The following is a 26,404-nucleotide window of genomic DNA, read 5'->3' as shown; positions in this document are numbered from 1 at the left end:
AGAGCAGGGAATTTAGAGAGGGAACGGGGTGGGTGGGAGACGCAGGCTGCGCTGTCATGGTATTTACTGTCCACCTGGGAAAACAGACAGTCATGCACTGTGATTTAACCCTGAAGCTGTGATAGGTTCCTCAGAGCCACGCCCGTGGAGCCTCGTCTCCAAATATACTGTGTTAATACTTCTCTCACCAGAGCCAGAGGCCTTGTCCTGGCCTCGCGGCCTTGTCCTCTTACACCGTTACACCCGCACCCCAGCCCTTCCTCCAGGTCTGCTTTGGGGCCTCTCTGCCTGCCCCCAGCAATAGAGTCCCCAGAAGACCTCTCTAAAATGCCAGTCCCCACACTGCTGGTCTGCTTGGCCCCCACAGGGCTCCCTGCGAACCTGGTGCTCGGTGTTGTGGGCAGTGTGACTCACCGGCCTCACCTGTGTGCCCAGCTCAATCTCATGGCGCTCCTCCTCTCCTTGGTGTCCCCAGAAAGTAAAGGCTTTCCTGGAAATTATAGTCACTTCAGAATCTCACCATCTACTGAGGACACCTTGGTCCCTTTTCCCTCTCTTCTGCTTTCTCATAATATTTATAGACAGAGGCACGAAAATGCACGGGCCCTTGTGTCATTGTTCAGCTTCTCCTTCTGTTCCTGGCATGCCCTGCTCTGTGAAGCTCTCCAGGCAGCAGGTCTAAGATTTGTCCACTCTTCTACAGTATATACCTCAGCAGAATTGTTCCTCAGGTGGATGGACCTAGAGGAGAGCCACACAGTGCTGCTGGTGAGCTGACAGGTTTGCACAGAGACTCCCGGGCCTGGGGGTTTTAGATGGAGACAGACCTCTGAAGAGGACTTGGACATCAGGGTTGCCTGGGGTCAGCCGACTCATGAAGGGTCTCAGTCAGGGACTGAATAGCATGTCAGGAGCAGGCTGTGTGAGCAGTTCCCAGGCTGCAGCTGCAGGGCATGTGGCCTGCGGGGCTTCTCAAAGAAACTGCACACCTGCCCCAAGCACCAGCCAGCCTTGAGCCCACGCCAGGCTCTGGAAAGTGGCAGGCACAAAGCTTCTTTTCTGATCCTTACCTGTGTCCCTGCCTGTCCTCTGAGCTTTGACCCCTACTTTTCCCTCATTGTTGGGACAAAATATCTGACACCCAAAGTTAAAGGAAGAAGCATTTATGTAGCTCACAGTTTGTAGAGGTTTCAGTCCATAATCAGCTGGCGCCAAGGCAGGTGGCATGGCAGAGGGCAACAGTTCATAGTGGTGGAAGACAGCAAATGCAGAAAGAGAAAAAAGAAAGACTCTTTCTGTCTCTTATATTGTGTGCAGGCTGCCTGCCCTAGGGCAGGTGTAGCTCTCACACCCATGATCCCAGCATTGGACTGTGAATTAATCACAAACTAGATTCAGCTGCCTCTGAGAAGTGTCATTCCCTCCCCCAACACATGACTGCATGGGGCTTTGGGGGGACATTCAGACACAAACCGTAACAAAGGGTCAGGATGATACAGGGGAAAGAGACAATCTGCTAGATGTCCGGTACTAATCTGCTAGATGTCCAGTACTAGTTTGTGTTCTATAAATCTGAAGAAGGAACTCCAGGAAAACAGAGGTTAAGAGTATAATCTGTGTATTGGGGAAAGAAAGCCTCTGTCTGAGAGAGAGACAGAAGGGGTCTCAAGTGGGTTGCCAAGGACCCTGCCTTTTCTAGGGATGTTTATGGAGCAAAACCATGAGGTGAGATGGTTCCAAGGCAGGAGAAAATAGGAATCAAAAGGTGGGCATGAGGTGGGACAAAACTATGGTTAACCAATAAAATCATGAGCATAATTGCTCACATAGAATTGATTAAATGGGGATCAAATGGGGAAGCAAGTGGGTATGAAACAGGACGGGGCTCTTCCTGAAGGGGTGGGTCAATGGCTCTTTCTGGCTTTCCCAAGGTGATTGATATCTATGTAGGATATTGATCACTGTTGTTTTTTGGGGGGAAGCATGTGGATGTATTCATTTCATCTTTTGTCTTGAGGCCCTCAGTGGAGGTGCCTGTGTCTCCCACTGTTGCGATGGATCTTGTCCTGTGCACCAGCTCCTGCGAGGGCCCAGCTCTGTCCGACTACACACATTTTTACCTAACTCAGCTGCCCATAAGGTCATCCTGGGTGGGTGATCTGCAGGCACGGGAGGCAGCATGTGGGGTCAGCATGTGGACGGTTGTGTTGGCTCAGCTGGGAAACTCCAGGGTTGTTCTTGAAGAATAGAGCTTTGTTCCAGCTCAGGACTCTGTCCAAGATGGGGGACTGCACCTGGCTGGAGCATAAACAGGGGAAAAATGGAAGGGGTAGAGAAAAGAGGGAGCCAAAGTCCCTTGCCAGCTACTCTGTGCCAAGTTGCCTGGCGGCGCTCAGGAGGGCTCTGTCCCTGGTACCCAAACACCTCCCATGAGCCCCAACTCCCAACTCTGACACATCAAAGAGTGAAGCTTCCAACCCGAGGATCTGGGGCAGATTTGAGTCCCAGCAGCAGCAGCGTGGCATTGTCAGGGCACCCTACCCGTGTTTCCTCCCCACCTTTTGGTCCTCACTACCTGCGCTCAGCATCATTCCTGACCTGTGGGATAAAGGCTGGGATGGTGAGGCCACAGCCCGGGGCAGGGAAGCCCGGCTGGTGGGTGGCTGGAGACTCCACCCACAGGTGGGCCCTGTCCTGACCAAGGTGACAGAGCCTCCACCAACTGCTCGCCGTAGCTTCCTGCCCCACAGGGCTGTTGACCCTGACCACAGGCCCAGCCCTGCTTTATTTTCTATTTTGAGGCAAGTTCTCACTAAATTGTTAAATTACCCAGGCTAGACCTGAACCTCGGATCCTCCTGCCTCAGCCTCCCAGAGTGCTGAGATTACAGGTGTGTGCCTCTAAACCCAGCCCGATGCTGCAGATTTAACTTTCTGTTCTGCCTGTGTTACTTTCTAGCCAAAGTTCACAGACTCGCTCTTTCTCCCATGCATGCTAATTGAATTGGAGATGGAGGAAAGACACCAATAGGAGTCTGTATTGCTGCAGTCATTACCAAAGGGCAGCAGACTGTGCCACTCTAGCACAAGGATTGCTTCGAGCTAAGTCAATGGAGGACACAAGATTTCTGCCCTCTTCCAGAGGAAAACAGTGAAAAGAGTGCCACACCCCCATCGACCTGCAGAGGGCGCCCGAGGACGCTGGTGAGTTGTGCCCACTCTCGGCGGGTGGAAACCAGATCACCAGGCTTGTCTCTTCTCTACATTTATTGTTAATTGACATTAATTAATTAATTAATTAATTTCATCTTTTTTGAGACAGGGCCTCACTATGCAGTTCAGGGTGGCCTTAAACTCACTTTAAGGCCCGGGCTGGCCTTGAACCTGCAGCCATCCTTACTGCTTCAGCCTTCTGAGTGCTGGGATTACAGGCATGCGCCACTAACTACATTTATCCTTCTTCATGAGTGTTGCCAGAGCCCTACACCACCTCTTTGGGTTTTGTCCCAAGGACAGTAATATGTGTGCGTGTGTGCGCGCGCGTGTGTGTGTGTGTGTGTGTGTGTGTGTGTGTGTGTGAATACACTATACACTTTTGGGGTTTTTCTTGTTAATTTGTCTTTTGTTACAGAATTCTATCCCAGAATGTAGAATAAAAACAATTTTCTTCTCCCGTACATCATCGCCGTCACTTTTGCATTACTAAGGACTGAACCGAGACCCTTCTCACTGGTCTCCGTCCTCCCGTTTTGAATGTTTTATCCTGAGACAAGTTCTCACTAACTCGCCAGTCTGCTCAGGCTGTGCTTGAACTTGCCTCCCCCTCCCAGAGTGCTGGGTTTGCAGGTGCACATCGCCTGGTCCAGCTTCTTCCCTTTCATTTCTGTGTAAATCATAGAGCAAACGACGACAGGCTGGCAGCACAAAGGCAGTGTGCTCCTTTGTAAAGGGACATAGTGAGTGCGTTCACTATGAAGGGACAGTTGGTGCGTTCTGCTGGTTTCATCTAGCATGGTCGAACTGCATTTGAGCAGAAGGTAAGATGTCACCGGGGGGCCGATCGCACAGTGACTGTCCTCACCAGCTCCCAGGATGGTCTGCCGTTGCAAAGCTCCTTAGACCGCGCACTAAAGCCACACACATTTATGCCTCGTAGCTCAGGGGGCCAGAAGTCCCGGGTCAGGGTGCTGGCGGATTCAGTGCCCTGATGACGATGGCCACCCTCTCACTGTGGCCTCACGAGTCTCTTCTTTGTGTGCTAGGTGGGGGGAGGGAGCTCTGCTGCTTCTGTCTACTCTACAAGGGCACTAAACTCATCACCCCGCAACAGGCCTGACAGCCGATCACACCCTTTGTCCAGCCCGTGAATACTGTGGTGTGATGAAGTCTCACGCTCTTAATGCCAGTAACCTACAGCTGTAGGTAAACCTTCCGTGTGAATTCTGCTGCACAGACAGGGATGCATACTGTGTCCCAGTTTGGTAATACATGGCAGCTGAGTACTCTCAGAGGCTGGGGGAGCTGAGTGTGAGCGTGTGGTGCTGGGAATTAGACACACTGCTGTTTTCTTTTCTTTCTTTCTTTTTCTTTTCTTTTCTTTTTCTTTTTTTGAGATGGGGTCTCACTATGCAGTTCAGGCTGACCTTGAACTCGCTATGTAGCCCAGCCTGGCCTCAAACTCACTTCAGTCCCCTGCCCCATCCGGCCCATTTCATATTTTACCTGTTGTGTAAGTCATCAGAAGACAATCGGGACACACGAGGACTTGGGAAGTGAATCATCCATGAATGTTCCTGAAAAGAAAACATGATTGAAGGGTTTCGTTAAGTGGAAAATAATTTAAAATAAAGAGAACTTTTGCAGACATGTGAGGATCAAAGATGAACAGTGAAGCATGTTCTAAGTTGTTAAATTTAAATTTATCTATTTGCTGCATTGGGGTTTGAACTCAGCCCTGTTGGGGAAGCATCTACCTCCGAGCTCCATCTTCAGCCCTTTTTATTTTATTTGGAGGTGGGGTCCCGTCTCTAAGTTTCCCAGGCTGACCTTGAGCTTGCGATCCTCCTGCCTCAGCCTGCTGAGTAAGTGGAATTTCAGGTGTGTGCTGCTATGCTCTGCTTAATGTTTTAAAATTTTGTGGTACTGGAGATTAAATCTAGGGCTTTGGGGGCTGGGGATTTAGCTCAGCCGCATAAGCGCCTGCCTTGCAAGTGTGTGGTCTTGAGTTCGATCCCTGGTACCAATAAAAAAGAAAAAGACAAAAAAAAAAAAAAATCTAGGGCTTTGGTGATAGTGCAGATGTGTGGCTTTAGATACTATTTTTTTCCTTTTTCTTGGTAGCAGGGATCAAACTCACAACCTTACGCTCTCCAGACAAGGGCTGTACTGCTGAGCTATATCCCCAGCCCTTTAGATACTTCTGATAACATGAAAAAGCAGGTTTGATGTTAAAATTTAGAAAGGAGCTAAGCACACATAGTTTCCCTCCATTTCTAGCCATGTGGGAGAAGACAGTGAGTGTGGAGAGTCACGGGGTTGAGGGTTTGGATGATCCGAGTAAAGAGTTGCTTAAACAGAGCTGGTGGGGCAAATGACGGAGGCAGAAGGTAAAATGCAAAATTAAGGGTGATTAAAACTGCTCGTTTGCCAGGCACGCCCAGCTCCACTGCCTCCCGAGGTGGCACCCCCGCCCCCGTCCTGTTATTCTTTGTTTCTTGTCTTACTCTGCTGGACTACATCGTAACTACTACGAAAGGTATTTTATTTATTCTGTCACCGAAAGTGTCCTGCCCCGCCAGCACACCTCATGTCTTGTTGCCCGGTGTTAGCTTCTGGTCCAGTTCTCCTTGCTCCCGTCTCTTAGAATCAGCTGGCCACTGAGTGCAGGTGTCTGAGCCAACCCCAGTGGACAAGCCGTTCTGCCTTGTTCTTCCAACTTGCTTGTCCCACGTGAGCCCTGACCACCGATGTCAGGGCCTCATAGTCTGGGGATGATCCCAATCAGAGCCCATTGGTGTAAATAAATCTGCCTCAGCATCCTGGGTGTTGTTTTGTGTTTCTGCTTGCCTATAGAGACCCCTTTCCCAGATCTTGTCTTGGTCCAGAAGGTTTATATTTGTAATCCCACGGAAAAGTTATTGGGATTCTAGTGAGTTAATTTCAACCCACCCTTGCAGTATAACCCACGGCAAGAATAAAGGTGTATAGTTACGGTTAGCCCAGGGTGTCCTAAGTCCAGCCAAATGTCTCATCCCAAGCCCCAACCTGGGTTTCATTAATTCATGAGGGAATTGACTTGGGGATGAGTGACCCGGAGAGTGGTGGGAATACATGACTGCTGTGAGCTGGGCTGGGCAGGAGATCTGAGGTCACCTCTGGGGTACACAGGGGACAAGAAATGCAGAGCAAGCAATCTGCGTAACACAGCTGAGGTAGTAGCTAATGTTTTGGGGTTGGTGCTTCAGCTCTGATGCACAATCTTGTCCGCCCTGGGAAATCATAGCCTCTTTCTCGAGGCTCGGTCCCATTTGACAGCATGGGTCACGGCTCTCCAACCCGCCAGGCTCACCCACATTTTTCTGGGAGTCACAGAGTGGGGCAACCCTGACCTCTCACCTTGCTTCTCCTCAGCCAGCCCCATTTACATTGCCGACAGCCTACTGAAGGGACAAAGGAATGTCCCTGCCAGCTCTGTACGTATCAGTACATGGAGCTAGGGCCAGGCTTAGCTGAAAAGGGGATAACTTTCCTCCTGGGCTCCTCCATCTGCAGTCAGCCCCGGCACTGACCACACTTGCCCTTCGTGTAGTGTGGGGTCAACCCCCACACATTTCTGCCAAGTCAACAGCAAAATTGAGAAAGACCAAGAAGAAGGCGCAGACAAAATAAACCCTCAGGAAGAATTCAGGGAACCGAAAGTGTGATAGTGCTGACTGGTGTCTCCCACAGTGTCCCACCATTCAAACCTCAGCAGCAGCGAGCCTGCTGTTCTCCCCCTGCACCCCCCTCCCCTAACAACAACTCCGTTACCTCTGTCCCCAGACCTTCAGGGACACCTCCCAGCACCTCAATTCCCACTTCCCGGAGAGTTAGGACGGGCTTTTAGGGGCAGCTCCTTTCCTGCGTCTCAGATCCCATCCCATCTCCCCTTTCTAAGGACACAGGCTTCACCGGACACAAATGTTTCCCTCTAGCCATTATGGTCAACATCGGCTCTCAGAACTGAATCCAAAGACTGCTCAGGCCTTGCCCGCTGGGCCAGAGAATCGCTCCTGCCTGAAATGCTGCCCTGCTCGCCCCCAGCTCCTTGTGCCCAAGCACCCGGCAGCTCTTCCTCTCTGTCCCTCAGGTGCCTGCCTGCCTAATACTGGGGTCTCTGGGGGTCTCCTGTCTTCCTTCCCTACACTTCCTGAATTTCTTTGTAGGGACCCTCTGTGTACTACAGGAGTCCTGACAACTCCCCTCTGATCTTAAGACTTGTGCATTGAATTACCTACTTAACGCCGCCTTGTATTTGTAAGAGACACCTAGTGCTTAGCAAGTCCAATGCTGGGCTCCCATCTGCCTATATTCTCTTCCAAAATTACCGCTCCCATAGCCCCCGCCCCCAGGTCTCCTAATATCAATCTACAAACACAGGCATCTTTTCTGCTTGCACTATTCATCCCATGCATCGTGTATCTCAGAACCTATTCATTACACACCCAGAGTGTGGCCTCCCCACCCAGTCTGGGCTGTGACCGGCACCCTTTTCTGAAAGTCTCCTAATCTGGGTAAGCAGCCCATCTCCGTCCACCTGGTGCTTTCCCAGTTTTCGTGCTGCTGTGCCGCCCCAGGGGTCTGAGGCCTGGGCAAACCGGGGTGACTTCAGTCTTCCAGCCGGACTCTGCTTTTTCATTGCCCCTAATATATAGTCTCAAGGGAACTAAACTAAATCTTTCAAAAAACAAACTTTATCATGTCTTCTTTGCTCAAAACCATTCACTGGCTCTTTAACTCACTCAGAAAGAAAACCACTGCTCTCAGTGGGATCTGCAGGCTTGTGAATGAAGATGTGGCATTCAAAGGCCAAGGCATCATGATACCAAGGCACCGTGTCTGTGCAGTGTTCAGTGGGCAGCTTCTAGGGGCCAATGGGGAACAAGGAATACATTCTATCTGTAGCCCGGGAACAGAGGATATTCAGAGTTGCAAGAAAGAAATTCCAGGGGCTGGGGATTTAGCTCAGTGGCATAAGCACCTGCCTTGCAAGCAGGCATTCGTGAGTTCGATCCCTGGTACCGATAAAAAGGAAAAAGCCAAAAAAAAAAAAAGAAAGAAATTCCAGGAAATCAGCGTTTGTTCAGGTGAAGAAAGCTGACAGTGAAGGACAAAGTCACAGAATCTATTTCTTGAGGGAACTAATTTATATCATATAAAGTCTAAAATCTGTAAACACACATTCACAGCACGATGCCCAGAGCCTCCAGCAGGCATATTGCCCACAGAAAGGCAGCCTGCTGAGTAGCTGGTGCACAGGCCTGCAAATCAAGACACACCAGGAAGCAGCACCCCATCTACATTGAGATTCTCCGTCCCAGCAGTTTCTCTTCTGTCTGGCCCGGACTCTCACTTTGCTCTTAATCGCCAAGTCTGTCTAGTCTCCCTCAGCAGGGAGCAGTGCCAAGGTCTCTCTTGTCTTCTGACCCGAATGACTTCAGGGTGCAGGCCTCTTGCCCTGCAGGTTCTGGGATGTTGCTCAGGACAGGGCTCAGAGGAGCGCAGCACAGGTGTTGTCTCCTGGCACCTGTGTCCCCACTGGTGCCATTAATGTTCATCAGTGCCCCATTGGGTGTCTGTCAATTTCCTATTTGTAACTAACTAGAATTTTGTCCTATTTTGTTTGCTGGGTTAAATCTATTATTGTACTTATTTTGCTATTGAATCATTCTGGACTTGATCATCAGGATCACCCTCCAAACTGGCTCGTTTCCTTTAGGCTGGTCCTCAGCATTCTTTGGACAAATTCTTTACCTTCTGGCACAAGATGATGCTCTAGGTTCATCTTGTGAATTCCTTGCTGCAGCCTTGAAATTCACTCTCTCCCCAAGGCCTTCCACAGGGGAGGATACTATTTGGAAACTAGAGTCTTGGTTGCCAGCAGTTTCTGTGTCATTGCTGATTCTGGTCCTTTTCAGCAAACAGAGAGCTTGCTTCTCCCTGAAGGCAGAAATCCTGGAAAATTCTGCAAACCTCCAAGCCATGTCTCCCACTCCTGGATGGCAGGACATGTGTGCATGTATGCAAATATGTGTGTACCTACATGCAGTTATGTTTGCCTGTCTATGCACATACTTTATGTCTGTGCCTGAGCCCCCACTTCTGATCCAGTTTCTCAGGGTTATTTGCACCTGTTCCTGGGCAGCCCGTGTGTCATCAGCTTCTCTGCTTGTGCAGCCAACCTTTCCGTGTTCTGCACCGCACGTGGCACCTCCCTGGTTCCCTGACCCTCTGCTACTTCCTTCATAGCCCCGACCACCCCCAGCAGAAGGGTGGTGGGGGGAATGAGGAGAGAAACAGGAAAGAGAAGACTAACGTGTCAGGGAGTGGGGCAAGGTAAGAATATGTATTCTTTTAATGCTCTTTCCTGAACATTGCTTTTTTTTTTTAAATTTTTTATTTTTTTGGTACCAGGGATAGAACTCATGACCTTGTGCTTGCGAGGCAAGTGCTTGCACCACTGAGCTAAAACCCCAGCCCGCTTGCTTTATTTCAAAAAAATTTTTTTTTCATTTATTGAAGCCTATGGAAATTTTACTCTGTCCCACATTTAAATAAACATGATCCAACACAGTAAGATACATCTTCAACTCCAGCCCCATGTTCAAACAGAAGCCTTTAAGAAAAGATAAGTATTTTAGTGTGCTACAACATAAACACTGCAATATCAAATATGTAGTTTGCCCATATCCTCTGCTTTCTATTAACTTTAGTCTTACAATAAAACTTACCCATTAACACCATCTCTTTAATTTGTATTAGGTTAATATAATTCTTTGTTTTTGCTTTGTTTTCTGAGGTAGAAGCTCACTATAAGGTCCAGCCTTAATTCCTCTTGACCTAGCCTTGGAGTTCCGGGGTCATAGACTTGTACCACTGTGCTGAGCAGTAATGTTCCTTCTTTTGTGTATCAAAACTCATACTGAACATTGAGTTCTGGGTTGCAAAAGAGGATTTATTTTTTGCACCTGTTCATTGAGTTTTTAGCCCACAATTTAAGACAAAAACATATACAAGTGGCTTCTGAACATTGCTTTAATTCTTCTGGGATCTTTTTCTTTCCAGAGTTAGGCAGGAGTCTCTCAGCCCCCTCCAGGACAGAGGTCAGTTGTATTATTGAACACTGTCCTCCCTCTTTGCCTTGGCCCAAGCTTCTTTGGTTGTGGTGTGTGTAAGGTCACAGCTCAGGACCCAAGGACAGCCCAGGCCTCACGCTGGAACCAGGCCGGGAAACGGAAGCCAGGAAGGCCCACCTGGCTCATGACCAGAGTTTCTCATGTTTCGGGAACTGCAGGACTTACTGTCTGCCTTCTCCCTGCTGCCGCTCTGCGTGTCTTCCCCCTCTGACTAGCATCCTGTCCCTCCACCTGGCCCGCATGGCCACCAGTCTCTAGTCTGTCTGAGCTGACCACTGAATCTCCACGGAGTCCCTGTGGCGTCTTTGCAACACCCGACCGTGGGAGGTGTAATCTGCCTGGGGCAGTGTGACCTGGGTTCCACCATGGCCCAGTCACTTCTGCAGGGGCAGGGGGCAGAGTGGCAGCGGCAGCCAGGCACCCCTGAGGCTGTGCTCAGGACCCCGTAGTTTCTCCGCGGTGGGGTGGGGTGTGGAGGGCCGGGCACATTCTGTCATTTTATATCATGTGAAGGTCTCATAGTGTGGCTATTGGCGTATGGGTTTGAGAATGTGGGCATTTGGGAAAGGTTTTGTGAATCTGAAAATTAAGGGTGACTCTGGGTTCGTGGACTAGTTACCGAGGAACACAGATCTATCTCCCCGCTTCCATTGCTCACAGGAGTAAACTGAGGCCCCATCACAGGGATTAGACCCAGGGTTGGCAGCAGGGGAGGGAGGTGGGAGACGGATGAGGAGGCAGAGAGGAAGGAGCTCCTCTCTGTGTAGGTGAAGGCGCCCGGGCCTGCTGAGGAGAACCCCAGGGTTCTGCCTGGGCTGCACACCGAGAAGCTTCAGTCAGCCCACCACACAGAGCGCTGAGGGCCCCAGCCTGGGCAGGGCTCCTGGCCTGGGTTATCTTTAGCTGGCTGCTGAGGTTTGCAGCACGTCTGAGCCTGGCAGTAGATACTTCTCCCTGTCATAGAGACAGGCCTTCCTCTGCCGGGCCTCACTCTCAGCCTGTTCCCCACAGACAGGATGCACAGGCTTCTGCTTCCTTTGTGCAGAGATGCTTGCTAAGAGTTTTACCAGGAGAGGATTGGCAGAAGCTGGCTTTGTGGTTGGACAAGGCTAAAGGAAAAGTCACCACGATGGCCAGGAAGACAGAAGACACGGAGAGAAGAGCTGCTTGGGGCCTTTCTTTGGCAGCCACCTGAAGCCCGGCTACCGTCCTTTCTTACCTGGACTCCTGCTCCGTGCTCTGTGATTTGGAATTTTCAACAATATCATCAGAAGAATTTGCTGACGCATGAATTTTGTAAAGACGTGACAATGAAATAAGAGGCATTCATACTGAAGAGGAAGAAGTAAAACTGTCTTCTCAGACGAGGTGACCTTCTATAGTACGTGGAAAATTCCGAAAGATCCACTTTGGGGAACTGGAATAAGCAATGAGCTTGGCAAGGTTGCAGGGTGTGTGGCACAGATAGAAACGGCAATTGTGTTTCTACACGCTCGGCAATGAACACTCTAAACGTGACACTGAGGAAATACTTTTGTTTCTAATATAGCATTAATAAAAATCAAGCATTTGGGAATAAAGTTAATAAAGGAAGTATGACATTTTTACTCTGAAAACTACAAAATAGTGCTGACAGGGGCTAAAGGAGATCCAAACAAGAGCAGATGGGGAGAGTTATATTAGAGAGTTAGGTTAGCTGTACTTCCCAGCTGAGCTTTAGGTTCAATATAGTTCCTAGCAGAAGCCCGTCTTTGTATAAACTGACATGCTAATTCTAAGAGTTACATGGAAACTCGAGGTGTTACAGACAGCTAAGTTAGGCAGAACTGCTGCAGGCAGGCAGGGTTGGGTGGAGGATGAGATGGCGTTACAGCTGGTGCTGGGGTGCATCTGACGTAGGCCAGGCCTTGGGCAAGCACGCAGGAATAATCATCTCCTTCGAAGGATGTCCCTCTCTCCAGGCGAGGTTGTGCTGTGCTTCCTCTCAGCTCTGACTTCTCTGAGCATCTAGCTCGGTCTGACTGCCTATAACCGAATGGCTGTATCACTATGTGCACGGGATGTGTCTCACATTTTATGTCATACTACGTAGAAAGATTAAATCAAAGGCTACCAAAGGCATTAACATTAGATCCCAAACTACAAACTTTCAGAAAATGTAGGTGTGCATCTTCATGACCTTGGATTTAGCAATGTGTTTTTTTATGTTATTTTATTTTTTTGGAACCGAAAATCGAATTTAGGACCTCACACTTGCCAGGCCAGTGCTGTGCTGCTGAGTTATATCCCCAGGCCAGCAACGTGTGTTTTAATGACACTGAGAGCACAAGCTACAAAGGAAAAAAAAAAAAACAGATAAATTAGATTTTATCTAAATTGGAAATTTGTCAGGAAACCAAGAGGGCAAGCCAGAGAATGAGAGAATCTACGGCCACAAAACATATGAAAGGGCGCCCTTACCCACAGTCATGAGGGAAACACAAATCAAAACCACAGTGAGATAACACTTCGTGCCCAACCCATAGTGAAGAACACAATGTTTTAAAAATTAGATAACAAGGGTTAGCAAGGACTTGAAGAAAGAATCCTCACATGCTGCTGGCAGGAGTGTGGAACGTTATGGCTGCTCAGGAAAACGATCCAGAATTTTCACCAAGACTGATCATGGGGTAGTTACCGGTTAGCCCAGGAATTCCGCTTAGGTACGTAATCCCCTGAACAAACACATGCTCCCTCAAAGATCTGCATATGAATGTTCATCACAGTATTCTTCACAGCAGCCTGGAGGCCCCTTGATCGATGAGCGGATGATCACAGTATAGATAGGAAATTTGGAGACAACAGAGGTGGATACTTGACCAAAAAAGTGATGCAGTACGGGCACGTGCTACACCGTGGCTAAATCTTGAAGACATCATGCTAAATGACAGAAAGTGGTCACAGAAGACCACATATGACATTACTTCATTTGTAAGTGTCCAGGTCAGGCACACAGGAAGTAGATCAGTAGATACTTGCAGGGGTGTGGAAGGGAGTGATGTAAAATTAGGGTAAGGGCTAAACAATAGAGTGCTTTTTTCTAAAGTGATGAAAAATGCTTGAAAGTTACTGTGGTGATACAAGATGAGAATATAAATCACTGAATTAACTTTATTTCTTTCTGTTTTTGCAGTGCTGAGGCTGGAAGTCAAGGTCTTACATATGCTAAGCAAGTGCTCCACCCTAGAGCCACCTCCTCAGCCCTGAGCTTTACATTTTAAATGAATGATTGTAAGGAATGAAATTATGTCTCACTCAAGTTACCTACCTTTCGACTAACCAGGTCATGCCTTGTCTCTGCCAGGCACTTGCAAAGGTTTCCATTTGGCTCTGAAGGGTACATTTCAAAGTTAGAGAAGCCTGTGAGGCCCAGCAGCACCAGGCCTCCCTCCCCCAGCTGATGTCATGTGCTCTCAAGGTCCCCTAGATCGGCCTGTTAACTGGGCTGGTTTGCTCCATGTAACGCAGGGCTCATTCCCGTCCCTTGGTCAGATGCAAGGCTGAAGTGCATGCTGGTGACACAGCCGGGGAAACACAACAGCACAGGGCCGGAGGACAGCACTGCCTCTCCATGCTCCCCTGGGCCATGGCAAGAGGGCCGGCATTGGATTAGCTGTTACGGGTACTTCCTCCGTCAAAGGCCCAATGACAAGGATGCAGCACATGGTGTTGAAGTTAGTTCAGTGATGGAGACGGTGACATAGACAGCTGGAGGCTGATGCTGCTTGCCCAGGATTTCTCTGAGCAGGTGACCCTTGTGGGGAGCTAGAGAGGAAGCCAGGCTAACATGCGCAGGGCGACCCAGTGGAGACACAGCAGCTAGAGATGAGCTGCCCCCATCCAGAGCCAGAAGCTCCCCAGAGACCACAGTACCCCTAGACTGCCTTCCTGTAGTGGCCCAGGCTCACCCCATGTCCCACCAGAGCAGGACTCCCCGAATTCATCATTGCTGCCAGCTTCCTATGCCCCACCTTGGGGAAGTGAGGCCCTAAGAATATGTCCATGTCAGCTGTGCACGCTCAGATGTGCTGTGCACCCTTCACAGATGCTCTCTTAAAGTGTTCTCCAGAGGTGGCCGCATGACACTCACTCACCTCTGGAAGCTGCTGAGGCAGGAATAACATGGCTGTGTGGGAGTGCAGGCCTGAGCCAGGACGGGCACAGTGCATGGATCTGGACTCCTTTCTATCTCGGCCAAGAGAGCAAACCTGTGGGAGATCAAGAGTTGTCACCTGATGGGGCACAGTGGCACTTGCCTCTAATTTCAGCACACTGGGAGGCTGAGGCAGGAGGATTTCAAGATCCAGTGCAGCCTGGGCAACTTAGTGATTTAGGAAGATGCTGTTTCAAAATTAAATATAAAAAGGGGCTGGGGATGTAACTCAATATGAAGGCCACTGAGTTCAAACCCAATCCCCCAAAAAATAAAAGATGAAAAAGAGTTTGCATCGTTTATGACTCTGGAATTCCAGGGATGACAGAAACCACAGAGCGGGCATTGTGCTCTTGCCCTGTGCTCCGATCCTCACTGCCCAGCCCTGCACTGGTCATCCTGATGGTGGATGGGTGGCGCAGACTTCCTCTCCTCCCTGCCCTTGACCGCCTCCTGCCTTCCTTCAATGCTGCATGGTTTCCCTCTCTCCCGGAAGCGCCTGCCTCCCTCTGTGCCTGGTCTGACCCTGGCAGGTTCAGTGTCCTCCCGCTTTGGGAAGGACCTTGGTTCTGTGGGTCTGAGGCAGCTCCTTCCCCAGCTCCTTTTGCAGGCCACTGGGAGCGGGGAGAGGCTTTAGCAAGGGTGCAGGAGAGGAGGGACATTTCCCCTTCCTGCATCCTGCTCTGTTTTCTTTGCGTTTTAAGCTATGTTCCTACTTGGCCTAATCTCCTGCAGCTTCTCCGCAGTGTTCCCCTGACAGGTGTGACTGTTAGTCTGGAAGCTAAGGTGCCCTTTGCTCCTGTGCTCACCTGGAGCTAATCCACAGGTCCTGTCTGTTAGTCTCCTTCAGGGCTGCAGCACACAGAAAGCAGTGTCCAGTCCTGGGTCCCCACCCAGCGGACAGGCGAAGGCCTCGCGGCCCGTGGGGGCGGCCGCTCTGGGCTTGGGTCCGTCTTTGATTTCCTCCCCACTCCGACTCAGCCTTTGCCATGTAGCTCTGGGGTCGGCTCCAGGATCCAGAGCCCCGATTTCTTCCCACCCTGCTCATTCTGATGGACCAGATCTGGACCATTTTCATATCTGTTCTCCCAGGAATGGAGAAATTCATAAAACCAGTCTTTTGCTGTGTCTTCCTCTAGGATTCTGGCACATTATGTGGGATTCAGATGGATAATTATGCAAAGCACACCCTCCCCGCCATTAGTGAGGGGCATGAGGCAGGACCGCTGGGCTGGCCCAGGACTGGGAGAAGGCTCAGCGCTCACTCTGGGGACGATAACAAATAAACAGGACCTCCAGGGAGGAAGGTGAGGCGCTGTGTTTCCTGCTCTCCTCTCCGCCTCTACTGCAGAGGCAGTAACAGTCACAGTCTCTTGACAGGCAGGCAACAGATGGCTGAGGGACACAGGACTCATGCTAGAGGACATAAGCAAAGCTAAATGGAAAAGCTGCCCCCTCCACGGCACCCCTGGGACCCCTTAGTGATGCTGCTGGGCAGTGACAGCTCTTCAGGTATCTGGGTTTGCATTTCTTTGAAAACAGGCTGCCAGAGGGAGTGGTTCTATTTCCTGCCAAAGCTGCAGACTCACGGAGCCCAGGCAGCTGTGGGTGTCTCCTTCAGCTGAGAGGTGAGAACACGCCCTGATGGGAGCTGCCCCCTCCACTCATCAGTGTGGTGAGCTGGCAGGATGCTCTTCATTCTGATGCAAAGACTCTTATCTGCAAGGGTTTGAGCTGTTGCTCAAGGTTCCATTCAGGAAAAAAAGCTTCACACAGGCGTGTAATTCCAGCACTCCGGGAGGCTGAGGCAGGAGGATCTCAAGTGTGAGCACAGCCTGGGCAATTTATTGACTTAGCAAGACCTTGTGTCAAAAAATATAAAGGGTGGATGTGTAGCTCAGTGAGAAAGCCCTGGGCTCAACTCTAGTACCACACACACACACACACACACACACACACACACACACATGCGCACATTCTGCATCAGTGATGACTGATTAATTAGCTAATTTTTTTGAGTTTTAAAAATAATTTTTATTTTTTAAAAAAGTTAATATGTGCATTACAGTAAATACAAGAAACAAAAACACAAGAAGCAAACAACACAATCACTTGCAGTCATCAGCAGCTCAGCTGGCAGTGTCCCCAGGCCCCATAGGTGCACAGAGAGCATGCCACTTTTCATGACCGTGCAGCATGTCTGGCTTGACTGCATGGCACAGACATTCACCAAGTTAAAACCCCAGAGCTACAAGGGTGTTTTGATTAAGACCACACTGCACCAGCTCGATCTGTTTAGAGAGACCATTGTAATCCCGTCTTTGTGGAGGACAAAAATTTCCCTGAAGATAAGTGGCAACTGACCTCCAGACAGAAGTCGTAGCAGGGTTGCATCTGAAAAACTACGTTCTCTTAATGCTCAGTTTAACGAGACAGAACGCAACAGAGTGCACTGAGCGCGGTTCTAAGAGTGGGGAGGTCTGTGTCGTGAAGCCGGTGGCAAGAAGGCGCACGTGTTACTAAGGTTCCATGAGAATCGGACCCGCACGGGCCTCTGTGCGTTCTTCCCCACAGTCTGGCGGCGTCCTGCTGCACCCGCCCAGCCCAGAGGCCATGCAGCAGTTCCCGGGTGGGGATGCCGCTTTCCTATCGCTGTCACAAAAAGACGTTTTCCGTGTGTGTCCACGCACCACCTCTAGGTTTGATCCCACGTTGTTATTACCACAGGTCGTCTGCAAAGGTCAGATGCTGTGCAACCCCTGTGAACCTCAGACAGAGAAGCTCACACACTTTACCAAAAGGGCATGTTTACGCCCAAACTGTCCTCCAGACGTGAGCGAAAGGCCCTCTTCACCGTGTCAGTGACCAAGTTCAGGACCACAACTAGGTCTGAGGGGACTTTAACAAAGGTCACTTCTGGATGACAGTTCTTTTAAAGGCTAGTTTAAGTGTATTTTTTTTTTTAATCTTATTTTTTGAAAGAGTATTTCTACAGAGATCATTTTTTGCTTCTAAAAATTTGGGCATGTGGACTTTTCCTCAGTACCCAGCCCTGGAAGCTAAAATGCATTGTAGACTGAGGGCCACCCAGTGTGAACCCCCCTTTCCCTGCATACTGTCCCTCCCAGGCGGTGGGCACTGGCCACCATTCCCAAACGCAACCATTTCTATGAAGTCACTGTAAATATGTAAAGGGTGTTACTATTGCCGTTGACTTTTACGTGTGTGAACTTTGAACATTCAAAGACAAGATGTTTCCAACAAGAACTTAAATTTTCCATTAGTATAGTGGCACCAGATAAATTGCATACATAGACTTAACAAAAGGCTCTGATTTTTTTTTCTTTTAAATTTTATTTAAGGAGAAAAAAGAAAAAAAAAAACAGAAAAAGGGTACAAGTTATACAGAATTTCAGAAAAAATAAACAGTAGGAAATCACTAGTTAATTACATATTGTTATCTTAGAAATAGTTGTTGAAGTTACAAAATTAAAGCATATAGAGGGGACTTTCAAACAGTGAGACTGCAAACAGTTTTGTTCAATGATCCAACAAAACGCTCAGTAATATGGTTATCTATCTTATATACTTGAATATATATGCAGTTATATCTTTTAGAACACTTTCTTTTCCTTTCTTTTGTACAATGACAATTACATATTTTGGGTTTTATTACTCCCACAGTTCTTATTACTTTTTTTTTGAAGAAAGTAAAACCAAATGTGACATACCAGGACACAGTCAGTCAAATCAAAAGGATGGACATAGTACATAATGTAAAAACAAAATATAAGGTGATCAACAATGGTTACCATAATGCCTCTTGTAAAAGGCTCTGATTTTAAGGTGTCATCTAATAGAAATGCATTATCCTAGCTCTCTCCCCTTTTCCATCTTTTTTTAACCCAGGGCAAAGATAGATGCACGCATAATACTTACAGGGGACTTTAACAATTTCATTGCCTAAGTGGCTGCATGAATATTTTTTCTCTGAGTTTTAACACAAAGTGCACCCAGCGTGTGAGTTTACTTTCATTATAGCACTGGAACCTTGTTAACTCTGGAAAGGCTTGATGTGGATTAGGCCTCCTTTGCCCTTTTGTACAATTATATGTACAGGAAAGTAGAACGGAACGCACAGACACGAGGGACACGGTCAATCTTGCTTTGCCTAAGTTTGTGCTTCCTTTTTCTCTGACCTCTCTGAGCCAGCACAAATATGTCAGCCGCTCAGATAGTGCTTTGGTGATTCTATTTCCTAAAGGCAGCATTTCATTATTAAAATGGGTGTTTATGAAATGTTCTACAAGTCCTCTATCCTGAGTATCTGCAGTTGAGGTGTTGGGGCTGCCTTATTGTCCTGAATTGATTAAAAATGTCTCCCCATCGTGGTGCTTTTGACCTTGGGCAAGAGCTAAAAGTCACGTAGTGCCACAAGCATTGAATGCCGTGGACAAGGGCACACTGTGATGTATGAGCTTGCCTTTCTCTTGGGTGGCCCTTGGAGACAGCGTTCACTGTAGTTTTTTATCTTGTAAAGTGCTACAGAGAACTTCCAGAAGTGCCTCAGGAAACAGCAACAGCGACGGGCTAAGTGTGTTTGGAGTGTGCATGGCTGGGGATTTTGAAAGTGACTAATGCCAATGGGCTTATTGCAATACATTTGACACGCTCACGGTATCTTGATCACCTTGTGTCGGGTATGTTACCGATAAGATGTATGTCCGTCGGTTCCCTGGAGACCCCTGCTACAGAGCTGACCATGTTTACGTCCATGGTGTGTAGCCTTAATGTCCACAGCATTCTCTCAGGGTTGGCGTTGTTTCCTCTCTATCATCCTGGCCTTCTTACCTGACCTCCACCCCCAGTAAGAGTCCCTAGAGATGATCACAAAGCCACTGCTGAGCTAGCGATGAGCCTGCACCGGCAAGGAAAGCCCCTCTGGGTGAGGAACTCTGAGAAAGATGACTGGGAAGTTCCGGTCCCTACAGTGCCATCTGAGGGTGAGGTGATGTGTCCTGCCTTTCACCGCCCAGTTCTTTAGGCTGCAAGTAAGTGATGAATGCACAAATAACAATGAAGTAATTTAGAATGGGCTTTTAGTGGCTTATGTAATGAAAAGGCCAAAAGTCAGGGTCCAGGTTAGGGCAGTCTTGGGCCCGCCTCTCTTGCATCATCTCTTAGTTCTGCTTTTCCTTGTGCTCATCTCATTGGCTAGCAGATCTTCCCTAATCCCAGCCAGCCAGTGATAAGTGTGTGTACTTTTCCACTGACCAGCAGAGGAGCCCATGTTGGGAGAGGGAGAGGGAGAGAGAGAATCCTGACCCCCGGCATCGCCTCCAATGCCCTGGGACTGACTTCCTGGGCCATCGGAATGAGTCCTGACCCACGACCAAGCTCTGTAGTCAGAGCAAGGAATATGCCAGGCCCCGCTGGGGTCCATGTAAGCTCTGGACAGCTCGGGGTAGGCAAGGTCTGCTCTGACTTTCCAACATAAAATAATCTACAAAGGAGGCAGTTAGTGGATTTATCTAACTGAATATGCATTTGGAAGCCAATGTCTATCCTAAACAAAACAAGGGAAAACAGAAAATGGGAAAAAATGTTTGCCATATTCCTGGTAGCTGGTCTTATTACAAGTAGTTTTGTGCATAAAGCGTTCACGCACTGATAGGAAAAACACTGAGACTTAGAAAGTAGAGAAATCACGTAGGCATCGTACAGGTACCTCAAGATGAGCTTGAAAAGTGGGAGAATGCTCTCAGAAGCAGCCAAAGATCTCACTGCTCTCAGCTCACATAAAGACCAGAAGTGCGTGGCTTTCAGGTGCGGTTTGATAAGGGCTCTTGTTCCATTTCTCTGACAGATCCTCTGTCTTAGCCTGGTGGCCTCTGAATGTACAACTTCCTTCTTAGCCTGGCGGCCTTCATGATAACCCAGAGGCCCCACCGTTCATAGACTGGCACCACTCTTGCCAGGGAGTGTATCCCAGTATTCCGAGCAAAGCCCTGGTCACCCTTGACGCCACCCACAGTAGGGAATGCTACAGCTGATGAGCTGGATTGTTTTTTAAATACTTGTTCGGTGTTTTTGGACCAGGAGAGCATCTTGCTTTCTCTACGTCCATCAGCAGCTATTCTAAAGCTGGATGGAGTCAAATTTTCCAGGTTCATGACTGCTGTTGAAGGATGCAGGAGAAGAATGGCGGCGGGGGAAGTAACCACAAACTCGGCCCTGCTGGGCCCCTGAACACGCTGCTGCTTCTCGTTCCCGATCTCTTTGTGCGGCAGCCAGAGCTACCTTTTCAAACCTTGCGTAACGTTTGCTACCCTCCACAGGTCCGGATCCTTTGCGGTGACTCCACGCAGCTCCTGCCACGAACTGGCTACCAGGCCTCAGCTTTTTCTTCCACGCCTGCATGGGGTCCCCCGCTGCCGACCCACCCCCCTTCTGCTTGAGGCACATTGGTCTTTTTTCCTTTTTTATTTCTTTTTTCTTTCCTCCAGAACTTTCTACATACTCTCTCCTTTGCTTGCGTGCTCGCCCACCGTAGCTTCACCTAAGCTGGTTTCTCTTTCCAGGTCAATTCTTGCCTTCCTCTGTGCAGGCTAGGACGCGTGTCTAGATCCAAGGCCGGGTTCAAGGTTCCCTGCACTCTTTTATGTCTCCTCTTCCTCTCTGCCTTTCCACATAACTCATCAACTAGGTGATGACAGGAGCAAATGCATGTTTTTTTTTTTTTTCTCAATCTTGTATCTCTGATGTTTTCCACTACATGTGTCCAAAAATATTTGTTAAGGAAATAAGGTCACAAACAGAGTATAATAATGAATAAAACTAGGTAAAACATAGATATTTCTATTTGAGACACAGGATCTAGCTAATCTCTCTCCTGTTCTGTTTCTGTCTCTCTGTCTCTCTAGACAGGGTCTTACTGTGCAGTTCAGACTGGCTTTGAACTCACGATGTAGCCCAGCTGGTCTCAAATTTGCAGCAGTCCCCCGCCTCAGCCTCCTGAGTGCCGAGATCACAGGTGTGTGCCACTAAGTCTCTCTTTTCTATCTTTTTAAACGTTTTCTTTTTCTAGGTGACCCTTGTATCAGCTACCCATAATATTTCTGTTTTCTTCACCAACTTTAAAAAGTTTATATACAAACACATATGAAGGCAGCTTGTTTCTGATGCTGCTTGGAGACTCATTTCCTGGTTACCTCCTTTACAGACCCTGGATTTGACCCTGGAGTCCATGCTCTTGGTCTTTCTTAAATTTTGCCTTCTAAATTTCTAGTTTTCTATTTATATTCTACTATTAAATCTCATGTACAATTTTAGTTTTATTATAATTTTTATTTCTAGGGATTCTATTTGCTTTTTCCCCCAATGCTCTCTCTCTCTCTCTCTCTCTCTCTCTCTCTCTCTCTCTCTCTCTCTCTCTCGCTTTCTGAGACAGGGTTTTGCTATACAGTTCAGACTGGCCTTGAATTCAGTTTGTAACCCACACTAGCCTTGAATTTGCTGTGATCCTCCTGTCTCAGCCTCCCAAATGCTAGGATTATAGGTCATGTGCTACCACACCCGGCTAAAACTGTTTTCTTCTAATTTGTACTTTTCAGGCTTCTCTGTTATTTCTTAAAACCTGTTAAATATGCACTACCTTTTCTTTGATATTCTAGTATCTGAATTTCTTCAGGGTTGATTCTTCTGTTGGTTTGTTTTTTCCTGATAGACTTTACTCCTGGTATCTTTTCTTCTTTGTATTCTTTCCTTCTTTATTTTTATTTCCATTTTCCTGGAAACTTGTGAACAGATTTTCTTTTAGAATCCAGACATTTGAACTGACCTTGATCTGACAGGGCCATGCCCTGCCCAGGCCCATGTTCCATTCCTAGCCGAGCTATTCTGACTGCTGGGTAGAGAAAGTTTTAAAACTTTAAATTCATGTGACCAAACAGCTCCTGGCTATAGATTGGAAAAGGAAACGATGCCGTCGGGCCAGTGGGGTCTCCTCTCAGCCCAGAAGAAATCACACGGCAGACCCACAAGAGGACTGAGCTGGAGGGTTTGCTGCAGGGACTCCTTGTCTAGTGGTCTTTAGTCCCCAGAATGACTACTTTTAACTTTTCTAAAGTTATCAGCACAAACAGAACGAAGACGTTCTTTAGAGGGTATAAATAGAGGCTTGGCAGTACTGGCTCTCCATCACCCTGCTCTATCTTATTTCTGGGCAGGAAACTTGCACCAAACTAGTGAGGCCTTTTTGCCTCTGAAGCCCCGGCCTGAGCCTTCACTGTGCCTGCCGTGTGGCCCTTCTCTGGCTGCCCGCCCCGTCTCCCTGTGGACTTCTCTCCACCAGAACTTCTCCACTCTCCCTCCCCTCGTGTGCCAGGTCACTCTGAGAAACCCCCTTCCTTCCCACGGGCCACAGGGATGAGAGCGTGATGTCCAGGGCACATCAGAAACGGACTGCTTCTGTTCTTTCTGGGGAGCCTCTTGCTAGGTTAGGAAAATGATCCCTAAACCTTAGCAAACGGAGCCTAAGGCCAGTGACGCCTGCACAGAGGGCTCTCAGGTCAATCGGACCAGATCGTTTGCTATTTCCCTGACTCAAACAGTGCTGTTTCCCACTTCTACCTGGCCCCAGGGTAGAGGTCTTCCTTCCCTGAGTTGAGGTATAGACAGTATCCTATTAGTGCATGTATGGTATGCATGTCCTTCCTTTCTTATTATTTGCAGTGCTGGGGTTGAACTCCAGGCCTTGGTGGTGCTAGGGAAGAGCTCTAACTGTGAGTTGCAGCCCTCAGGAGAACACACCACACTCAGTTTCTTCACCTTTCCGAAGTATTAAGGTCAAAGCTGACTTCAGAGCGCGGCTTGTATGCCGTAAGTTAGCTCCTCCCTGAACATTCTCCCCCACCTCCCAGCTTCTGCCTTCAAGAAAGCAAGTTTTACATTTTATTCAGCATTTTAATTTTCACTATGAGAGAACAGGGATATAAACGTAGAATGGGATTTACCATTCTATTTTTGGACTGAAGTCAGTTTAAGCATGGACTTTGAGTTTAAAAAAAGAAGAGAGAGAGAGAGAGAGAGAGAGAGAGAGAGAGAGAGAGAGACAGGAAGTACTCAGATATTGGTTTGTATTTCTTTTTTGTTTTTTAGTACCAGGGATTGAACTCACGAACTTGTGCTTGCCAGGCAGAGACTTATGGCGCTGAAAACAACTTTTCTTTCTTTCTTTGTTTCTTTTTGGTACTGGAATCAAACTCAGATCTCGTGCTTTGCCAGGTAGGTGCTTCTGCCACTGAGTTAATCCCTAGCCTTTGCTTTATTGAAATTATCCAGTATGTGCTTTTCTTTTTCTTTTTAACTTTTTTTTTGAACTTTCCTTTTTTTGGTACCGGGGATTGAACTCAGGACTGCACACTTGCAAGGCAGGCGCTTATGCTACAGAACTAAATCCCTAGCGACACCACCCCCGCCCCCTGTTTTGAGGCAGGGACTTGCTAGACCAGTTTTGAATTGTTAGACCAGTCAGACCAGTTTTACATTCACTGCATAGCCCAGGATAGCCTCAAGCTCACCGTGATCCTCCTGCCTCAGCCTCTCAAAATTCTGGGATTATAGGTGTGTACCGCCACACCCATTGATCTGTGCTGCAAAGCAATAGGAAACTGTCTAAGACAGATGGGAATACATGATGGCGCACTGGGTCTTAAAAAATCCATGGCTCAATAGTTCCACTCAGAAAGGAGATAAAACATGCTTCCTGGGAGCACAGTGGGCAGCTGGAGGCACACCTGCAGGAGTTTTCTGGACGCGTCTCGGCTGCGGGCTGGGGCGCACACCGACTATGTGGTCGCCGGCCTGGGCGTCCCATGGGGGCTCTGGGCGGGTGGGTGCAGGGCCCAGGCTTCTTTATTTTAAAGAGGGTAAAACTAAACAGAACAAAACAGAGCAAGGCAGATCAGAAGAAAACAAATGTAAGTGACACAGAATTCAGCAAGACAACAAGAGATCTACAGTGGCTACCGTGATGTTTCTTGTTTCTTCTAAATGGTTGTCTATACCTGTACACACAATGAACTCAAACAAACAAAATAGTATAAAACTGATCAGAACAGGGTAATGAAGGCATTACAGGCCTTCAAAACCAGACAATAGGAAAATCAACAGTAGCTAACATAATGTCTCTTGTTCTCTTCAAAATAGCTGTCTGTACCCTTATGTTTGTTGAAATTAAGCAACACAAAACAGACTAAGTCCACTCTGAACAAAGAAAAAAATCATACTGGATTTCACAGCATGACGATACAGAATCAGCAATGGGTACCAAAATGTCTCTTTTTCTTCAAATTAGCTGTTCATTTCATCACACATAATATAATCAATTCTCGTAAACTGTTTAGGAGAAGTTCTAGGTGTGTATAAGCCTCTACGCCTGTATCTACGCTTCCTATATTAGAGGGAAAAACAAAACAAGATTACTGGGAAAACGAGAAACAAAAAAGACAAATAACAATAGCAAAGAGTCCAAAATAATGACGATATAGGCCTTCAAAGTAAGGTGGTAGGAACATAACTAAATAGTGATCTTTAAGAGTTCCTGAGATCACCAGACACAAATACGTAAAATTGTTCCAATCCTGTGAATGTTAACTGTTTTGTTCCAAGAACTTACAGAATTTGAGGCACAATCATCTTAGCTATCCTAAGAGTGTTTATACAATTTTAGATTTTTTTCTTTTCCCTTCTGTTTTCTTTTTTCTCCTTTTCCCTGAGATATTATTTTTTTCTCCTTTGAGCAGATTCTTATCCTTTATTTATTGAGGATTTTTTATCTTATGTACTCTTCACATTTCTTACACTAGGGTGACAATATGGTATTTACACATGTGAGTTTGATTTATTTCATTTATGAGTATGGTCTCAGTTGTATCCATTTACTTATAAATATCTCATGTGATCATTTTTTATATCTGAGTAGTATTCCATTGTATAAAAATGCCACATCTTTTTTTTTTTTTTTTTTAATTTAAGGAGAAAAAGAAAAAAACAGATAAAGGGTACAAGTAATACAAAATTTTAAAAATAAACAGCAAGAAATCACTAGTTAATAGATTACATATTCTCATTTTAGAAATAGTCGTTCAAGTTACAAAATTGAAGCATATAAAGTGGACTTTCAAACAGTGAGACTGCAAACAGTTTTGTTCAATGATCCAAAAAACACTCAGCAATATGGTTATCTATCTTTTTTTTTTTTTAATTTTATTTAAGGAGAAAAGAAAAAAAAAGCAGGGAAAGGGTACAAGTTATACAGATTTACAGAAAAAAAATGAACAGTAGGAAATCACTAGTTAATGGATTACATATTGTCATCTTAGAAATAATTGTTCAAGTCACAAAATTAAAGCTTGTAAAGTGGACATTCCAACAATGATACTGCAAACAGTTCTGTTCAATGATCCAATAAAACTCTGTGATATCATTTTCTATCTTATACACTTAAATATACATGCAGTTATATAGTTTGGAGCACTTTCTTTTCCTCTCTTTTGTACCATGACTATTACACATTTTGGGTTTCATTGCTCCCACGGTTCTTATTACTTTTTTGGAAGAGAGTAAAACCAAATGTGACATAACAGAACAGAATCGGTCAAGTCAAAAGGGTGGACATAATAGATAATGTAAAAACATAATACAAGGTGATCAACAATGGTTACCATAATGCCTCCCGCTATCTCTAATAGAATTGCCTATATCGTTAGTTATAATACAATTGAACAAAACAGTAAAGAATAAAACCGACAAAACCA

At 47.2% G+C, this 26,404-nt stretch overlaps 1 long non-coding RNA gene and 1 other non-coding gene across 3 annotated transcripts; one reads left to right on the top strand and one right to left on the bottom strand.

The window, feature by feature from the left end:
- Positions 1–10,147: 10,147 nt before the first annotated feature.
- On the bottom strand, positions 10,148–10,278 carry LOC111755296 (small nucleolar RNA SNORA40). The gene has a single exon (XR_002789866.1). It is a non-coding gene; the product is annotated as a small nucleolar RNA SNORA40 (small nucleolar RNA).
- Positions 10,279–12,331: 2,053 nt separating this feature from the next.
- Positions 12,332–14,957, top strand: LOC134470524 (uncharacterized). 2 transcript variants are annotated; one of them, XR_010039464.1, is made up of 3 exons: positions 12,332–13,095; positions 13,174–13,363; positions 13,566–14,957. It is a non-coding gene; the product is annotated as an uncharacterized LOC134470524 (long non-coding RNA). The 2 variants fall into 2 exon arrangements; XR_010039463.1 differs by having other exon boundaries at positions 13,171–13,363.
- Positions 14,958–26,404: the final 11,447 nt, after the last annotated feature.

This window comes from Cavia porcellus, unplaced genomic scaffold (assembly GCF_034190915.1).
Source record: "Cavia porcellus strain 051 isolate PalLab524CR breed Dunkin Hartley unplaced genomic scaffold, mCavPor4.1 scaffold_15, whole genome shotgun sequence".
In the NCBI taxonomy this organism is placed as follows: domain Eukaryota; kingdom Metazoa; phylum Chordata; class Mammalia; order Rodentia; family Caviidae; genus Cavia; species Cavia porcellus.
The sequence above is the reverse complement of the archived record's forward strand: the minus strand, read 5'-3'. Positions and strand labels throughout refer to the sequence as shown.